We start from the raw sequence: 19676 nt of genomic DNA on the forward strand, positions 1-19676 counted from the left end.
GAATTCCTCTGAAACCATGAAATCACAACTCCTAGTAGAACTCAGATCAGCGTTTCTTAAATCTGATGATCTCTGACGCATTTATTATTTCATGGCTGCGTTGCAAGATATCTCTATTATGCTACTAATTATCTCAAGTCTAGCAGAACTTTTTAATCGAAAGAAAAGTATGGTTGCTGCCTCACGAATGATTTTGTGGAGGTCAATACGAGGAAAGCATATTTGCTGGAAGTGTGCTTGATTGTCATTTGTTTAGCTTAAAGGATGATGAAGCTTTAGAATATAAAAGCAATTCCTGCATTCATTTCTCAGCATTCACTGCTGCCAGAAAACGGGTGGGAAACTTGGCTGTTAGGACAGCCTGTATTTTCCTGGACTGTTTCCAAAATTTAGATGAGTTCTTATTAAAAGTAAAGTCTGTCTGGTTTACATAGACATGAAAGTTCTGATTAGACATTTAGGACAAGAATTCGCGAGAATTCTCTGACCTTTCTGACTATTTTGGCTACTTGTTCAAGTTAGCCATCTTAGATAAAAGCCCAATAAAATAACCTTGGTTTTTCTGTAGTTTGCTTTATCTAATATACATCACGAAAATGTATACATGTTTAAATGTGAGTGAGGAACAAACATAAATTCATGACAGTCAGTAGCATCATCTAGATAAATGAAAATAACTTTCCACAAATTAAAACTTCTTCAGTGTTCTATGTATTTTCTATACTTTCAGTAACTATTTTCAAACAATTTTCCAGCTGAATCACGGTACCAGATGTTGCAAAGACCAGGAAGACATGTAAAGTACAACGCCTGGCCTCAAATCTCCCAAATTCTGTTCAAGGGCAACATAAATAATCCAAAAATGGTGTAGGATACAATAAATGTCACCTGCACAGGAACACAAACAAACAAACAACAACGACAAAAGCATTATTCAAAAGGGGATACGATGGTTTTCAGAGAGAAGAGCTAGGGGTCATCAGAGCATAATTTGTGACTGAGCCTTAAGGAATATTAAGACTTTTCATAGGCAGAAATCTCAGTGGGAAGCATTTCAGATGAAGAAAGGACAATGAACAAAGGTAGAAAGCAAGGGATGCACATAAAATAGTAAGTAGTCAAGTTCAACTCCAAAGCCTGACATCTGACTTTGTTCAGGTTAGCTATTGCTGTGTACAATGCAACAAATTACCCTCAAACTCAGTAGCGTAGAACTGCAATCAATTTGTTGTCTTTGGTGCTTTCTGTGGGTCAGGACTTGGGGAATGTCTTGGTTTGACAGTACAAGCTCACGGTCTCTCAAGTAGCTGCAGTCACTAGAGCTGGAAAGGTGGGGAGCTGGAGCAGCTGAGGGCGGGCTGAGCGTCTGCCCTCCTTATTAGTGTCAGGTCTTCTCCATGTGGTCACTCTGTGTGGGTCACTTTGGGCTTCCTCACAGTATGGTGGCCACTGGGCAGGCGAGTGGCTTACAATGTGGCTGAAGGGTCCGACAGGAAACATTCTTAGGGACTGTGTGGAACTTGATTCACCTTTTAAGACTTAATCCTGTAGAAATGCTGCATGTTACTTCTGCCACATTCCATTATTTACAAGCAGGTCACAAATCCTCCTAGATTCAAAGGAAAAGGAATTAGGGTCCCCTTCTGGGTGGAAGAGTGGCAAGGGTCTATAAGAGTATGTGAAACAGGAAATAGTGTTATTGTCTTCAAAAATACTATCAGCCACAGATATCGTTCATGACCTGACCCCAGTTAACATTCTCTGGGTTTAATTTCTTCATGTACAACCATGTATCTTCTATCACTATTTGAGATTCTAAAATATTGTTATGCATTTGCATATCTCCCTGCCATTGAATGGTTGGTTCCGCACAAATTATCCTTTTTCTCTGTGTCTACCCAGCAAAATCCTATTCAGTTTTAGCAATCAGCTGTCCTACATACAGTCTGCCCTGACTCTTCAAAGACTGAGTGTTCCTCTGTAGCCCAGAGCTTTGATTTTTTGTATTTTTAAAATTACAGATGTAGAGAACAAACATACAGACACCAAGGGGGAAAGTGGCGGAGTGGGGGAGGGGGTGTTGGGATGGGATGAATTGGGAGATTGAGATTGCCACATATATGTTACTAATAAGAAAAAATCAAATGGTAAACTTTAAATATATGTACTTTATTGTATGTCAATTATATCTCTATAAAACTCTAAAAGGAAAAAAAAATTATTATGGTATATAATATACATAGCATTAAATTAACCATTTTAACCACTAAGTGTGCAAGTGTACAATTCAGTGGCATTAAGTACATTCACACTGTTGTGCAACTTTCACCACCAGGCATCTCCAGAATTTTTTCATCACCCCAAACTCTGTACCCATTAAACAATAATCCCCCATCTCCCCTCCCCTCAGCCCCTGGTAACCACTATTCTACCTTCCGTCTCTATGAATTTGACTATTCTAAGTACCTCATATAAGTGGAATCATAAGATACTTGTTCTTCTGTGTCTGGCTTATTTCATTTAGCATATTTTTTTCACAGTTCATCTATGTGGTTGTTGTATATCAGAATTTCATTCTTTTAAGGCAGAATAATATTTCATTGACTGTATCTATCACATTTTATTTAACCGTTCATTCATCGTTGAACATTTGGATTGTTTCCACCCTGTGACCATCACGAATGATGCAACTATGAACAGTAATGTACTACTCCAGAAGTATTTTGCTTTAATTCTCCAAGGAAATTCATCACATTGTATTGTAAGCATTTTCCCATGTGACTGAGCATCCTTTAAAATACCTAAACTCTTTGAGTTTTAAGTTATTAAACTTTGAATTATAGATGTCTACATCCCTGGAAGCTAGAACATAATAGGTGTTCAATAAAGATATATTGGCTATTGAACAATAAACAACTGAGGCAATGTCCATAGCAAAAGCCCTATTTGTGACCTTCAATCTCTTTTTGCTGAAGCCTTTCTCAACTATTTGATCTGAATTTAAAATCATCATTTTATTGATAGATCAGAATGTATTAGATACTATAACAGACACAGCTAAAAGAAGGCCTGATTTTCAGGAGCTAATGTCTTTAAATTGAGGTTGAATTCTTTATAGGCTTTGAAAGAATAAAAGAGATTCACAGAAAGAAAGGGTAGAGCTATTTCTTGGTAGATTAATATACTATGGCTTTCTGGAAATTGGCTTGTAGACAATGCACTAAATTCTTAAGGAATATAAATATAATTTGTCCTTTTCCCCATAAGTATATGTATCATACTAATTTGTATTATGTTTAAGTTGGTTATCTTTTACTCTTGGGCTATAAGCATAAGTACTTTGAATTTAAACTTATAAAATAATTATGTTCCGATACTAATGGCTATACCCTATGTACAAATAAAGAGGCAAATATTAGATTCTAAGAAACTAAGGGGAAATTACTGCGGTGGCTGTAGGATCATGTGTATAACATACAGGGCCACTGGCTAGTAACAACAACTGTAAAACAAAACTTTGTTAGGTTTGGGGACCCACAGAGTCCAGAGCTCAACAAATTCAGGGTTTTATTTATGCATAAAATGCATACACAGTAAGGAAAGAAGGACATAATGCTTTTTAATGGATTTGCTGAATGGGAAGAAGAAAATGTCTTCAGGTAAGGTTTCATGATTGCTTGTTTTCTTTTTTTTAATTTAAACTTATTTATTTATTTTATTTGTTATTTATTGGCTGCATTGGGTCTTTGTTGCTGCGTGCGGGCTTTCTGTAGTTGCGGAGAGCGGGGGCTACTCTTCCTTGTGGTGTACATGCTTCTTATTGCAGTGGCTTCTTTTGTTGAGGAGCACCAGCTCTAGGCACGTGGGCTTCAGTAGTTGCAGCAGGTGGGCTCAATAGTTGTGGTCACGGGCTCTACAGCGCAGGCTCAGTAGTTGTGGTGCACAGGCTTAGTTGCTCTGTGGCATGTGGGACCATCCCAGACCAGGGCTCAAACCCGTGTCCCCTGCACTGGCAGGCGGATTCTTAACCACTGCACCACCAGGGAAGCCCGATATTGCTTATTTTCTATTTGAGTTTCTGAGCTATGTTGATCAAAATCTTCTGGTAATCCGCAACTCAGAAAATATAACAATTACAGAGAGGTGGCACCTAACTTCTTGATCCCTACGCAAATTATTTTCCAAGCGTTTCTATGTATTTTTTAAAATTTATTTCCACATTTGTGTACCCAGCCCCTAAGAGATTGCCTGACAAATCAAAGGCATCCAATCAACATATAAATGATTTATGAATGCATAAGTCTCAAATTTGGATTTTACAAATAGACAACATTTTATTACTTATAGTAGTGAAAAACCAAAACCGCTTAAATGCCCCACAATAGAAAGTACACAAATAAAGGTACAGGCATAAGCTAAAATACCAAGAACTTATTAAAATTATGCTCTTAAAAGTTTTTGACAATGCACAAAATTGTCCAAAGTGTAATAACAACTGAAAAATATACACATTATAATTGCTTTAACCTTGTTTAAAAGTATATATACACATATACACTTACAGAAACACCCACACAAATACTTTACATATATGTGGATATACATACAAATATTTCCACAGTTGTGTGTATGTATAAACACATATTTCCCAAGTATATCTGGAAATGTTTCACCTATATAATTAAGAACTTAAAGTTTTATGTCCTGTAATACCATGCCATGTAATCAATTCTGCAGATTTAAGAGCAATACACTATTACCATTATTTTACAGATCTTCCTTGACTTACAATGAGGTTAAGTCTGGATAAACCCATTGTAAGTTGAAACTATCATAAGTTGAAAGTGCATTTAACACACCTAAGCTACCAAGCATCATAGCTTAGTATATATAGCCCATCTTAAGTTCAGAACACTTACATTAGCCTGCAGTTGGGCAAAACCATCTAACACAAAGCCTGTTTTATAACAAAGTGTCAACTACCTCAGACATCTTATCAAATACGGTTCTGAAAGTGAAAAAGAGAATGGCTGTATGGGTACATAATGGTTGTAAGTGTATCAGATGTCTACCCTGGTGATCTCAGGGCTGACTGGGAGCTGTGGAGAGGATATGCAGCTCAGGAGAGTATGTACCGCATATCACTAACATGGGCAAAGATCAAAATTCAAATTTCCAAGTACAGTTTCCTCTGAATGTATATCACTTGCACACCACCATGGAGTCAAAAAAATCTTAAGTCAAACTATCCAAAGTTGGAACTGCCTGTATTTGACAATAGAAAAAAGGAATGGCAATATATTTCTGTCAAAACATAAATCTCTAAATGAATTTTTTGTGGAAGAGCATCTTTTCAATGTCCATCTCCTAAATGATATATTTGTGGAAAAGTATTTTTTAATGACAACCTTCAAATGGGCACAGCAGAACTAAAATTGCAGGTAGAACTTTCTTTGTATCACTAAAAGAAACCTAAATCAGTTTTTAAAAGGTATCACTTTATGAGAAAAGAAACTTCCTGTACTGAAAAGAAAGTAACTTGAAATTAAAAAATAAACCCATGTTCCCTGATTTCAAGCAGACCATCAGTATAAAGTATACCTGAATTTGTTATTAAACATGTGTTTTTACAATAGAATGCCTAAGAGAATTTTTTGTTAGGCTCAAATCTTTTAAATATTCTGTTTATGAGATTCTCATTTCAAGTAATCATGAACCTAACGAACTATAACTCCCATTTTCTTGTAACAGTGAAGAAATGAACAAAGCAAACTAGCATGAGTTATGGAATGGGGCAATGTGACAGAAGTAAATATGAAGTAAGGCAATATTCTACATGACAAAACTGATGTGGGCTAAAGAAACCCTAAGCATGCCATATCCCCAGGTAATAACAAGAAAATACAAAAAACCTGGCAATATGCTTTTATTCGATTGTAGGCCACTCGTTTGATTATATAAAAAGAACTTGGTGCTTCTGTTTGTGATTGATGGGCTATTACACATGGATTGACTTTTGCCACTGAAAAGAATAGATCCCATATTCCTAGGTAAAATGTATAAGTACTTATAAAAATAAATATACAATTAAAAAGACAGACTACGATCTTTCTAATTAAAGATGTGAATAATGAAAAATAAAATGTCACTCTAATCTTTGAAAATAGCTTTGAAAAATTACTATAAAAATAGCAATAGTAAAATTAAGAGTCAATACAGGGTTCTACCTGTGTTTTTAAAATTAAAGCAATTGTAGAACTATGATTATTGCCTGTTATTAAAGTTTCACATAACGCTACAGTAATTTCTTCATTCTGTCCATTCATTGATATAAAGATTTTTTTATCACTTTTAAATAAGAGCTGCTCTTATTTAACTCATTTAAGAGTAGTGAGATGAAAACTTAGATGGTAATTATATTCTTTGCATGTAAAATTCCACTATGCTTACAGGTGTAAAATTTTTAGGTTTATCAAAATAGACACCTACATTTTGATATACAAGATTATAAAGTTATTTCATGTTTATCTTCATAGTTTTTTTTAAGCTTATCAAACATCCTCCAAATGATTATTTTAGTATAATTTCACATACACATCTTGGATCATTAGATTCTATCCCAAAATTTAGAGAAAATGTTGTATATTGATCTTGGAAGGATAATGCCCACCAACGATTCAATACGCTGTACTGACAATGGCAAGGGAAATCAATACTAGCCAAAGTACAAGGGTCACGAAGAATTTAAAAAGAATGACACTGCTAAGCTAGTCATCATCCGTTAAGTTTTACAGTTTTATATGAAAAGAGAGAAGGGGGAAGCCAGGGATGTTGATGAACCAGGCTCCTAGCTTTTCACAGCATCACCAGCAACAATCCTGAAATATGTCAATGTCTGTGTGAAAAATGAAAACCAGTGACAATGAAAGCATTCAGCTTGAAAGATATATTACCTCTTTCCTGGGTTACACTTCAGAAACAATACAAAACACGATTGCTAGTCCCAGAAGAAGGAAGGACTCTTTACAAGTGATATTACCATTTCAAAATATCTTTGTATAAAAGCCAAGCTAAATAAAGGCTGAAACATCAGGACTTCTGAGACAGAAGCTGGAATTTCTGTAATGAGATATATTCCTGGATAGAAGAAGGATGGCAGATGGGAGTGGAAAGGCGTCAGTTTGTACATCACTGGTTCATGCTTAGTTGGAATACAGTCAAGGGAATAAAAAAGTTTTGTGAGTATAAAGGCTGTAGATGTATTATTACCGTGAACAGGGTGGGTTTTACAGAGCATAACATTTAAATCAAATGTGTCACTATCAGAGGAGCCAGTCCCCCCAAAGGAAGTGCTCATTCAGAGACCAAAGAGTTAGATGTCTGCAAATGAGTCGAAAAATTAACACACGGCCTACTTGATGAGGAGATTCTATTTCTGATCTGTGTTGGCCATTTCCTCCTCCTCTAGGAGGCTAAATGAGAAAGGCTAATACTATATTTCAAGTGCCACTTTATTTTCTTTGGGTACTATGCAGTATGAACTCACTTCTCTAAAAGAAAGGATATTCTTGTGAACTAAATGGAAAAAAGTTCAACTCTTTAATGAACTGACTTAGTGTATTTGGACTGCCATTAAAAAAATACCACAGACTGTAAGGCTTAAACAATGGAAATTAATTTTCTCCCAGTTCTGGGGGCTAGAAGTCCCAGATTAATGTCTGGCAATACCTGTTCCTGGTGGGAGCTCTCTTCCTGGCTTATCGATGGCTGCCTTCTTGCTGTGTCTTCACATGGCAGTGAAGGAGGGAGGGGGGAAGAGAGAGAGAGAGCTCTCCAGTGTCTCATCTTATAAGGATATTAATCCTATCAGATCAGGGCCCCACCCTTGAGACCTCATGTGATGGTAATTACCTCCTAAAGACCCTATGTCCAAATACATTCACACTGGGGCTTAGGACATCAGTGCCTGAATTTGGGGGTGGGGGGGTGCGGACACAGTTCAGTTCATAGCATAAACAAACTGAAAAGTTACATAACCTAAACTAAAAAAGCTAAAATAGGATAATGGAGACTTTTATTTCAAAATCATTTGAGTGTTTTAAGAACAATTTTACTCTGTTGGCTTTAGTTGAGTGATTCCTCCCCCAACTCCTGCCATTTGGAGACAATAAAATTTCCATGATAGTTTTTCTGAGTTCGAGTCGCCACTATGTGAGGACCATTCACATATGCATGCGTGCAAACGTGTGTTTTAAGTTACTTTTAATTGTTATTCTTTTGGAGTGTATTAGTGCTTATGAAATTTGATCTATTTCTGTGTATTGTCAGACCCTAAACAACTTTATTTAGAGTATTGGCTGAAGAAAGAAAATCTGTGATACATTCCAGAGCTAAGATGCTGGACTCAGCTTTGATGAAAGTCCTCTAGTACCCACCTTCAGCCCAGATGCCCAAATGATGACCACACTCCCAAAATATTTGATTGCATCTTTCATTCATCCTAATATGACTTCAAGAGATTATGTCTGTAAGAACTAAGTAAATAGACATCAAATTATTTTTAGTATAGCACAACAGAGTGTGTAACTAGGATTCTACATATTGCAATAGAATCTTTTCCCATAAATTCAAAGCCCATAGCTTAGAGAGGGAGCCGTCATTTAAAACTCATTATTAAAAAAAAAGATGGCGGTAAAGTAGAGGGACGTGGAATGCATCCCTCTCCACAGATGCATTGGGAATGCACTGAAGGACACAATAATTCCCACAGAGAACCAGCTGAACACCAGCAGACGACCTCGGACACCAGAAAGGACCGCAAGGATCCCGACATAACCAGTAGGGAGGCATCTAGGACGGCTCAAAGAGGGTGAAGCGGCGGAGCTGTGGCAGACTGGAGGGAGTGAGAAACACACGGAGGGTCCGCACTGCAGCTCAGCGTTCCTGGAGCGAGATGTCAATTCATAGCTGAACAGAGGGTCCGGGACCGGGAGCTTGGGAACTGGAGAGCTGGTTCAGGGTGAGAAACATTCTTGCCAATAAGGTGACGGACCAAGAGGACAGGAGAAAGAGGTCAGCGGCGAGGAGTGCCTGTCCCTGAGAGCTGCCCGGCCATGATGGCGGCTGGACGCTGCAGGCTCACGGGTGGGGGAGAGAAGCCTCTCTCTCTCTTCCAGTGCCTCTGCAACAGGCAGTGGAGAGACGCCCTGTGGGCCACCTAAGGCGCTCAGGGATAACAAGTACCCTCAGGCACTCGGGTGGGGCTGGATTAAAACCCCTTGGAACCAGCAGCAGGGAGGCTGCCAAGAAAAGAAAGAGAAAAAAAAACAAAAAAAACCCAAGAGAGGCCCAACTCTGAGACTTTCTGTTAACACCTGAGCCACCGGTGTCCCTTGGCAACAGGCACCTCCAAGCCCGACTGAAACAACAGTGCACCACTGCTCACTCACTCCCAGGGAAAGGAGCCGCTGTTATACCCTCTCCCTCCCCCTCCCCACACACCAATGCTTACAGACGAACCATAAAGGAAGCTCTTCTGGTCACAGAATAATGCAAAAAAAACCCAAGGCGAGTAGAAACACACTTACAGCTGAGACTCTAAGGAAACAGAAATATTAGTATCAATCTTATTGAACTGATCCATTCTGGGATCAGTTCTGGATTTTTTTTTTCTTTCCTTTTTTTTTTTTTCCTTTATTAATTACGATCTTACTCCTAAGGGATCTACAAGTTTTATAACCTAATTTTGTAATGCTATTTTTTATTCTTTTCTTATTTTTTTTTTTGCCTTTTTATATACTTCTATTTCTAGCTAAGTTTTTGGTAGTACGGACAATATGTCTCTCATACTTTCCTTTCATCCCTATCTTTTATACATTTTTATTTCTTTCTTTTTATTTTCATATTTCCAATCACACTATGCTCTTCTGTTCCCCTTTCTTTCATCCATTTTTAGTTTATTTTATCTTAACATAATTATAAGCAACACTATCAGTCTGCTCAGATTCCTTGCTCTATTCTCCAGATAATGCACCGCCTTGGTATTTAATATTACATTTTTGTCTTTATCTTAGTTCTCAGTACAATTGTCTAATTTCATTCTGAGAATCTCCATTCTGTCTGGTGGTACTCTAGCTCTTTTCTATATTTGATTCTAGCTTACAAAATCTCCCTGGATTAGTGTTTGTATGTGTAAAGTGTTATTTGTTTCTTAGTTTGCTTTTGCTTTTGTCTCTGATTTGTTCTGTTTCAGTTGTCAATTTCTGTTGGGTTTCTCTTTGAATATCTGAGAGCACACTGGGGTTCTGTCAGGTCTTTCTAGAGCCTTATGTCCTAATGGATTCAGTAATTGTGTGTCTTATACATGTATGTGTTTCCTAGACTTAATATTTGTTTAACCCAACACTTGGACATTAGTCTGAGGATTGGACAGTCTTCTATGAACACCTCTATCATCAGGACAAGCAACCCCAAAAGTTTGGACAACCATGAGGAAACAAAGAAACACCATGCAGGCAAAGGAGGAGGAAAAAAACTCACAAGACCAAGTAAATGAGGAGGAAATAGGAAAAATGCATGAAAAAGAATTCAGAGTAATGATAGTCAAAATGATACAAAATCTCGATAACAAAATAGAGAAAGTACAAGAAACAGTTCATAAGAACTCAGAAAAAAAAACAGCAATGGATAACAAAATAACCAAAATTAAAAATACTATACATGCTATAACCAGCAGAATGACTGAGGCAGAAGAACGAATAAGTGAGTTGGAAGATAGAATGGGGGAAATAAATGCCACAGAGCAGGAAAAAGAAAAAAGAATAAAAAGAATAGAAGACAGTCTCAGAGACCTCAGTGATAACATTAAACGTACCAACATTCGAATTATAGGCATCCCAGAAGAAGAAGAAAACAAGAAAGGGTCTGAGAAAATATTTGAAGAGGTTCTAGTGGAAAACGTCCCCAACATGGGAAAGGAAATAATTCACCAAGTCCAAGAAGCACAGAGAGTCGCATACAGAATAAACCCAAGGAGAAATACACCAAGACACATATTAATCAAACTAACGACAATTAAACACAAAGAAAAACTATTAAAAGCAGCAAGAGAAAAGCAACAAATAACATATAAGGGAAAACCCATAAGGATAACAGCTGACCTTTCTACAGAAACTCTGCAGGCCAGAAGGGAATGGCAGGATATACTGAAAGTCCTGAAAGAGAGAAACCTACAGCCAAGAATACTCTACCCAGCAAGAATCTCATTCAGATTTGAGGGAGAAATCAAAAGCTTTCCAGACAAGCAAAAGTGAAGAGAATTCAGCACCACCAAACCAGCCTTACAACAAGTGCTAAAGGAACTTCTCTAAGTAGGACACACAAGAAAAGGAAAACACCTACAAATACAAACCCAAAACAATTAAGAAAATGGTAATAGAAACACACATGTCAATAATCACCTTAAATGTCAATGGATTAAATGCTCCAACCAAAAGACACAGACTGGCTGAATGGATACAAAAACAAGACCCTTCTATATGCTGCCTACAAGAAACCCACTTCAGACCAAGGGATACATATAGACTGAAAGTAAAGGGATGGAAAAAGATATTCCATGCAAATGGAAGTCAAAAGAAAGCTGGAGTAGCAATATTCTTATCATACAAATTAGACCTTAAAGTAAAGACTATTAAAAGAGACAAGGAAGGACACTACCTAATGATCAAGGGATCCATTCAAGAAGAACATATCACAATGGTAAATATCTATGCCCCCAACATAGGAGCACCTCAATACATAAGGCAAATGCTAACAGCTATAAAAGGGGACATCGACAGGAACACAATAATAGTGGGAGACTTGAACACCCCACTTACACCAATGGACAGATCATCCAAACAGAAAATCAATAAAGACACACAAGCTTTAAATGACACATTAGACCATCTCAACTTCATTGATATTTATAGGCCATTCCATCCAAAAATGACAGAATACACTTTCTTCTCAAGTGCACATGGAACATTTTCCAGGATAGATCACATCTTGGGTCACAAATCAAACCTTGGCAAATTCAAGAAAATTGAAATCATATCAAGCATCTTCTCAGACCACAACACCATGAGACTAGATATCAATTACAGGAAAAACACTGCAAAAAATACAAACACATGGAGGCTAAACAAGTCACTCTTAAACAACCAAGAAATTACTACAGAAATCAAAGAGGAGATCAAAAAATATCTAGAAACAAATGACAATGAAAACACAACAACCCAAAACCTATGGGACGCAGCAAAAGCAATTCTAAGAGGGAAGTTTATAGCTATAAAGTCCTACCTTAAGAAACAAGAAAATGATCGAATAAACAACCTAAGCTTACACCTAAAACAACTAGAGAAAGAAGAACAAAGAAACCCCAAAGTGAGCAGAAGGAAAGAAATCATAAAGATCAGAGCAGAAAGAAATGAAAAAGAAAGGAAGGAAGCCATAGCAAACATTAATAAAACTAAAAGCTGGTTCTTTGAGAAGATTAACAAAATTGATAAACCATTAGCCAGACTCATCAAGAAAAAAAGGGAGAAGATGCAAATCAACAGAATTAGAAATGAAAAAGGAGAAATAACAACGGACACCTCAGAAATACAAAACATCATGAGAGACTACTACAAGCAACTATATGCCAATCAATTGGATAACCTGGAAGAAATGGATACATTCTTAGAAAAATACAATCTTCCAAGACTGAACCAGGAAGAACTAGAAACTATGAACAGACCAATCACAAGTATGGAAATTGCGGCAGTGATTAAAAATCTCCCAACACACAAAAGCCCAGGACCAGATGGATTCATATGTGAATTCTATCAAACATTTCGAGAAGAGCTAACACCTATCCTTCTCAAACTCTTCCAAAAAATTGCAGAAGGCGGAACACTCCCAAACTCATTCTACGAGGCCACCATCACCCTGATACCAAAACCAGGCAAAGATGTCACAAAAAAAGAAAACTACAGACCAATATCACTGATGAATATAGATGCAAAAATCCTCAACAAAATACTAGCTAACAGAATCCAACAGCACATTTAAAAACTCATACACCATGATCAAATGGGGTTTATCCCTGGGATGCAAGGATTCTTCAATATATGCAAATCAATCAACGTGATACATCATATCAACAACTTGAAGGATAAAAACCATATGATCATCTCAATAGATGCAGAAAAAGCTTTTGACAAAGTTCAACATCCATTTATGATAAAAGCTCTCTAGAAAATCAGCATAGAAGGAAATTACCTCAATATAATCAAAGCCATATATGAGAAACCAAAAGCCAACATCGTTCTCAATGGGGAAAAACTAGAAGAATTCCCTCTTAGAACAGGAACAAGACAAGGGTGTCCACTCTCACCACTATTATTCAACATAGTTTTGGAAGTTTTAGCCACAGCAATCAGAGAAGAAAAAGAAATAAAAGGAATACAAATCGGAAAAGAAAAAATAAAATCGTCACTCTTTGCAGGTGACATGATATTATATATAGAAAACCCTAAAGCCTCTACCAGAAAACTGCTAGCACTAATTGATGAGTTTAGTAAAGTAGCAGGATACAAAATTAATGCCCAGAAATCTCTTGTATTCCTATACACTAACAACGGAAGAGCAGAAAGAGAAATTAAGGAAATTCTCCCATTGACCATTGCAACAAAAAGAATCAAACACCTAGGAATAAACTTGCCTAAGGAGGCAAAAGATCTGTATGCAGAAAACTTTAAGACATTGAGGAAAGAAATCAAAGATGACACAAACAGCTGGAGGGACATACCATGTTCCTGGATTGGAAGAATCTACATAGTGAAAATGACTGTACTACCCAAAGCAATTTACAGATTCAATGCAATCCCGATCAAATTACCAATGGCATTTTTCACAGAACTAGAGCAAGAAATCTTATGATTTGTATGGAAACGCAAAAGACCCCGAATAGCCAAAGCAATCTTGAGAAGGAAAAATGGAGTTGGTGGAATCAGGCTTCCTGACTTCAAACTATACTACAAGGCCATAGTGATCAAGACAGTATGCTACTTACACAAAAATAGAGAGGAAGATCAGTGGAATAGAATAGAGAATTCAGAAGTTAGCCCAAACACATATGGGCAACTTATCTTTGACAAAGGAGGCAAGAATATACAATGGAAAAAAGACAGCCTCTTCAATAAGTGGTGCTGGGAAAATTGGACAGCTACATGTAAAAGAATGAAATTAGAACACTTCCTAATACCATACACAAAAATCAACTCCAAATGGATTAAAGACCTACATGTAAGGCCAGACACTATCAAACTCCTAGAGGAAAACATAGGCAGAACACTCTATGACATCCATCAAAGCAAGATCCTTTCTGACCCACCTCTTAGAATCATGGAAATAAAAACAAGAATAAACAAATGGGACCTCATGAAACTTAAAAGCTTTTGCACAGCGAAAGAAACCATAAACAAGACTAGAAGGCAACCCTCAGAATGGGAAAAAATAGTTGCCTATGAAACAACGGACAAAGGATTAACCTCCAAAATATACAAGCAGCTCATGCAGCTTAATACCAAAAAAGCAAATAACCCAATCCACAAATGGGCAGAAGACCTAAATAGACATTTCTCCAAAGAAGACATACAGATGGCCAACAAACACATGAAAAGATGCTCAACATCACTAATCATCAGAGAAATGCAAGTCAAAGCCACAATGAGATATCACCTCACACCGATCAGAATGGCCATCATCACAAAATCTGGAAACAACAAATGCTGGAGAGGGTGTGGAGAAAAGGGAACTCTCCTGCACTGTTGGTGGGACTGTAAGTTGGTACAGCCACTATGGAAAACAATTTGGAGGTTCCTTAAAAAACTACAAATAGAACTACCATATGATCCAGTAATCCCACTTCTCGGCATTTACCCAAAGTAAACCATAATCCCCAAAGAAACATGTACCATAATGTTTATTGCAGCACTATTTACAATAGCCAGGACATGGAAACAACCTAAATGCCCATCAACAGATGAATGTATAAAGAAGATGTGGCATATATATACAATGGAATATTACTCAGCCTTAAAAAGGGATGAGATGCAGCTATATGCCATGAGGTGGGTAGACCTAGAGTCTGTCATACAGAGTGAAGTAAGTCAGAAAGAGAAGGACAAATATTGTATGCTAACTCACATATACGGAATCTAAAAATGGTACTGATGAACTCAGTGACAAGAATAAGGACGCAGATGCAGAGAATGGACTGGAGAACTCGAGGTTTGGGAGGGGGCGGGGGGTGAAGGGGAAGCTGAGACGAAGCGAGAGAGTAGCACAGACATATATTTACTACCAACTGTAAAATAGATAGCCAGTGGGAAGTTGTTGTATAACAAAGGGAGTTCAACTCGAGGATGGAAGATGCCTTTGAGGACTGGGATGGGGAGGATGGGGGGGACTCAAGGGAGGGTGGGGGGGGAGTCGAGGGAGGGAGGGAATATGTGGATATGTGTATAAAAACAGATGATTGAACTTGGTGTACCCCCCCCCAAAAATAATACATAAATAAATAAAATTAATAAAAAAATAAAAAATAAAAAAAATAAAACACTATTTTAAGAAAATTTGTACTATAATTGTGGGATATAACTATTTTTAAAATTCCAGATAGTCATTATTTTTGCCTTGAAAATATCTCTTGTGTACCTATCCCATCTCACAATTTCCCCATTTCAACTCTAAAGGTAATATGCATGCAAGCTAACTTTATTGTTTGCTGAGAAAATATTTCTACTAATTTACCCAGTGTAGGTTACAAAGAAGTGCACTTTTTTTCCCCCTTTTACTCCAACCTCAGGCATATTTTGACGTAGAGGCACTTCCAAATATTTAGACTGTTACAGGGAACCTCTTTCCGAGGTGCTGGTGCCAAGTGGATGTCAGGAAAGTAATGTCTGTTGTATATACACTCTTCCTCAAGAGATGTGTTCTTGGAGAGAAAATATGATAGGACTAAAAGGGGAAGAATCATTCACAGGCTGGTGTTTCATTAATTCTCTCACAGGATTGAATCTGTGGTCTGCAAATTCATTGGTAGAAGCCATTAGATTTCCACCAAGCAGTGCTGACTTCTTTGTATTTAAAACCCAAGTTTACAAGCACTTTTCAAAACTCTTTGGCAGTATCCACTAAATGTGAGCATGTGCTTACGTTATGGCCCAGAAAATGTCCATAGTAGCCCAATGCTCAAGAGGCCCAGATTGATAGCTTCCAAAATGCTCTTCATTTCTGCCCATCGGCAGTAGAATGGATAATTACACAGAGAATAGTAGACTGTATAGCAATGAGAATGAATGAACTACAAATACATTTTTAAATATGGATGAATCTCACAGGCAGGAAACAGAAGCCTAAGCCAAGAGTTTGGACTGTATGATTCCTTTTACGTAAAGTTCGAAAAAGGGCAAAACCATCTATTGTGTTAGAAGCTGGAAGAGTGGTTACCCTTGGGATGGAGTTAGTGACAAGAAGGACACAAAGGGAGCTCCAGGGGGTGCTAATAATGCTTTTTGATCTTGGTGCTAGTTAAACAATTGTTTCTAGTTTCTGAAAATTCAATGAGCCGTAGACTTCAGATTTTCTACAAGTACTATATAGTTCAATTAAAAGTAAAAACAATACAAATGTACAGTCTCCTCAAGGATGAGAGAAATGATACAAACTCAGTTTAAAGTGTGTAAACCATAAAGATTTTAAGCATCTGGCTTATATTTCTTATTTTTAAAAATCTGAAAATTTCAAAACCAGTAGGCTTCTTATATAGATTTAGCCTCATACATCTAAATCATGCCTTCTCAGTTGATAGCTTTATCAAGCTTTTATCTTCCCAAGAGTGTGGTAGTGATGTTCTGTAGGCAATGACTGATTTTCTCTCCTTCTTGATTCTGCCTTATGTTTATTCACCTTCCCGCTTCTGTTTCTTTCATTACAGCTTCAGATTACAGAAATTGATTACCTTGATTTTAGCTTGGTTAAAATTACTCTAAAATATATTCTTAGAAAACAAACTATACAGCATATGGTTCAACTTCAAAAATTCTAAGCAACCATCACAAAATCAGTGATCACCACTGCTTACCCATTTATACCATCTAGATAATAGATGCCTTTCCTCCATCTCCCCATCCACAATCTATCCAATTTATATTTCTAAAAGTCAGCACAGTGCATAAGCATTCTGAAAATGAAAGTGATATAAATAGTCCTCAAATTAAATTAGGGCACTATAAACAGAAGGAGCCAGTGTGGTCTATCGAGTTATTTAGGGATGAATTTTTGGCTAATAAGCACCACATGGAGAGGTTCTCAGAGGAACCATCTCGCACTCTGAACCTCAATGATTAAGAACAAAGGTAGTGGATATGAATGCAAGTTCTAGAATACGCTACTTGGAAAACTGGAGTTAATTCTTCTGTCATGGTGCAGTGAAAATTCCTGGCAGTGCTAAATAGAGAGTGAAGGAACCGTTCAAATTGCACAGAAGAAATTTCCTGGATACATTTTGGACCATTTTTCTGTTTCATACACAATAGAAACTGGGCCAGAGTTTGAGTTTAGGTCAGTCTTCAAGTTCGTATTATTCTTTCTTTCCCTACTTCTGTATTCCTACAGCCACGCATAGGGCACACAGCATAGAGTAGGCAACACAAACATCGTTTGACTATGTGCAGTATAACTTGAGGAATGAATGGAGCCAAAGGCATTGGAGAGTGGGTAATTCAGCCGGGGCCTAATGAGCAGAACTGTGAATGGCCTAGAAGACTTAGAGACATGTGGGTGTGCATTAACAGATACTTAATGAGCAGTTTAATTACCATGCTGAGTCTGGCCTATATTACAATGCATTATTGTGAGGCTATAAATTATTTATATGGCTTAAACATATGTATCTGCTTTCATCCTCTCTCTTTTTTCTTTCCTAAGTATTTGTATTAACTAGCATCTTGACAAAAAAATACAATTATGTGTATTTTCTCAAGATAAGGGAGAAAACATATCTCAAATGGAAAAATCAATTTGTGAAATCTATATTTTTCGTGTTATAAAGTATTTCCACTTTGAGAATTACCAGGATTAATTGCCCTCATTTGTTCTCCATGTGGCAGCATTCAGAACTTCCAATAGAAGTACTCCCCCTGCCCCCAGGAGTGTACAATCATTTCTTAAAATTCCTCTTGGAAACATTCCCAGATGTAAGTAAATATGTTGAAAATAATAGAACTGAGAAAACAGTGTTTTGCAGAGAGAAATTTCATAAAGGTAACTTTCAGATGGAAACTAATTTTTGTTGAATTAAAGAGGAATGTGTTACCAGGGGCCTGTGAAATACCAGCACGATGTAAGTAGTGAATGAGTACAGGGCTCATCAAGATTGCAGCAGGAACTTCAAACATTACTTTGAAGATGGAAGTGGGTATAATTCCACAAAGTTCTTAAAATAAACACACTTGAGTCCATTGTATGGGCCTGAGCAGCATTACCCTTAGGAAAAACAGAGGTGAAACTGGGATCCATCAGCGTGTAGCCACAATTGAAAGAAAACCAATTTTGTTAATGGGTATAGGTTCCCAGAAAGATTGCATGAGATTATAATGAACTACTTACGAAAGACAGGCAGGATGTTGGTAAATGTGGTAGGTTCAACTCTTAAAGTTGTGACAGAAGCTATAAGCAGTCAACATAGCAAATGACTCTATGCCTTTATTTTTTTTTAATTGGAGAGGTAATGGTTTTCCTGCACTGCTGAAAGTCAAAGAAAAACATTAAAAGTCAACATTTGTTACAGCAAACTCTCTGTGCGAGGCATAGAAAAAATGGTCGAAAATGTGTCCAGAAAATTTCTTTTAGGCATACTTAATGGCTACTTCATTCTCCAGCTTATGAATAATCATGCTAATAAAACCAAAGAACCACTTAGCTTCAGATGGTTCCAAAGTCATGAATTAAATACCTCTGCACATCTAATAATTGTGACAAGAGATGAGGGATGCACCATGGTAGGAAAACAACAGAGAGTGTATGGGTACAGAGTTTGCCAACCACAGAAGGTATACATGCACACAAATACAAGAACCTACTCAGTCCCTCAACCAACACCCATCTCTTGAGGACCCACTATGTAAGGCACTATGGAAAGCTTCTAAGTTTACAATGAAAAAAGGTGATTGACTGCACTCACAGCGCTCAGGCCATAATATTATAGGAGGGCCATAGACCAGCGACCCACTATGCAGGAAATCACATATACATTTGAAAGTCAAGTGAAAACTCTGAGACCTATTTTAGGAAAAAAAAAGCACGCATATAATTCCACATGTAATTTTGGGGGTTCACATATCTCTAAAGTCTATTCATGGGCCCAGGGGTTCATGGATCACAGATTACAACTGCCTGGATGGTCTTACCAGACCTATGTAACCACCGTGATTCCCCATTTCATAGCTGCCTGACATACTGAGGGATTTTTTTACTATCACATTGTATTAGTTATATTGCTGCATAAACCTTAACTATTCCAAAAGTCAGCAGCTAAAAACACCAAAATGTAATATTTCTCATCGTTTCTGAGGGTCAGGAATCTT

Source organism: Hippopotamus amphibius, chromosome 6 (assembly GCF_030028045.1).
Source record: "Hippopotamus amphibius kiboko isolate mHipAmp2 chromosome 6, mHipAmp2.hap2, whole genome shotgun sequence".
NCBI classification, from domain to species: domain Eukaryota; kingdom Metazoa; phylum Chordata; class Mammalia; order Artiodactyla; family Hippopotamidae; genus Hippopotamus; species Hippopotamus amphibius.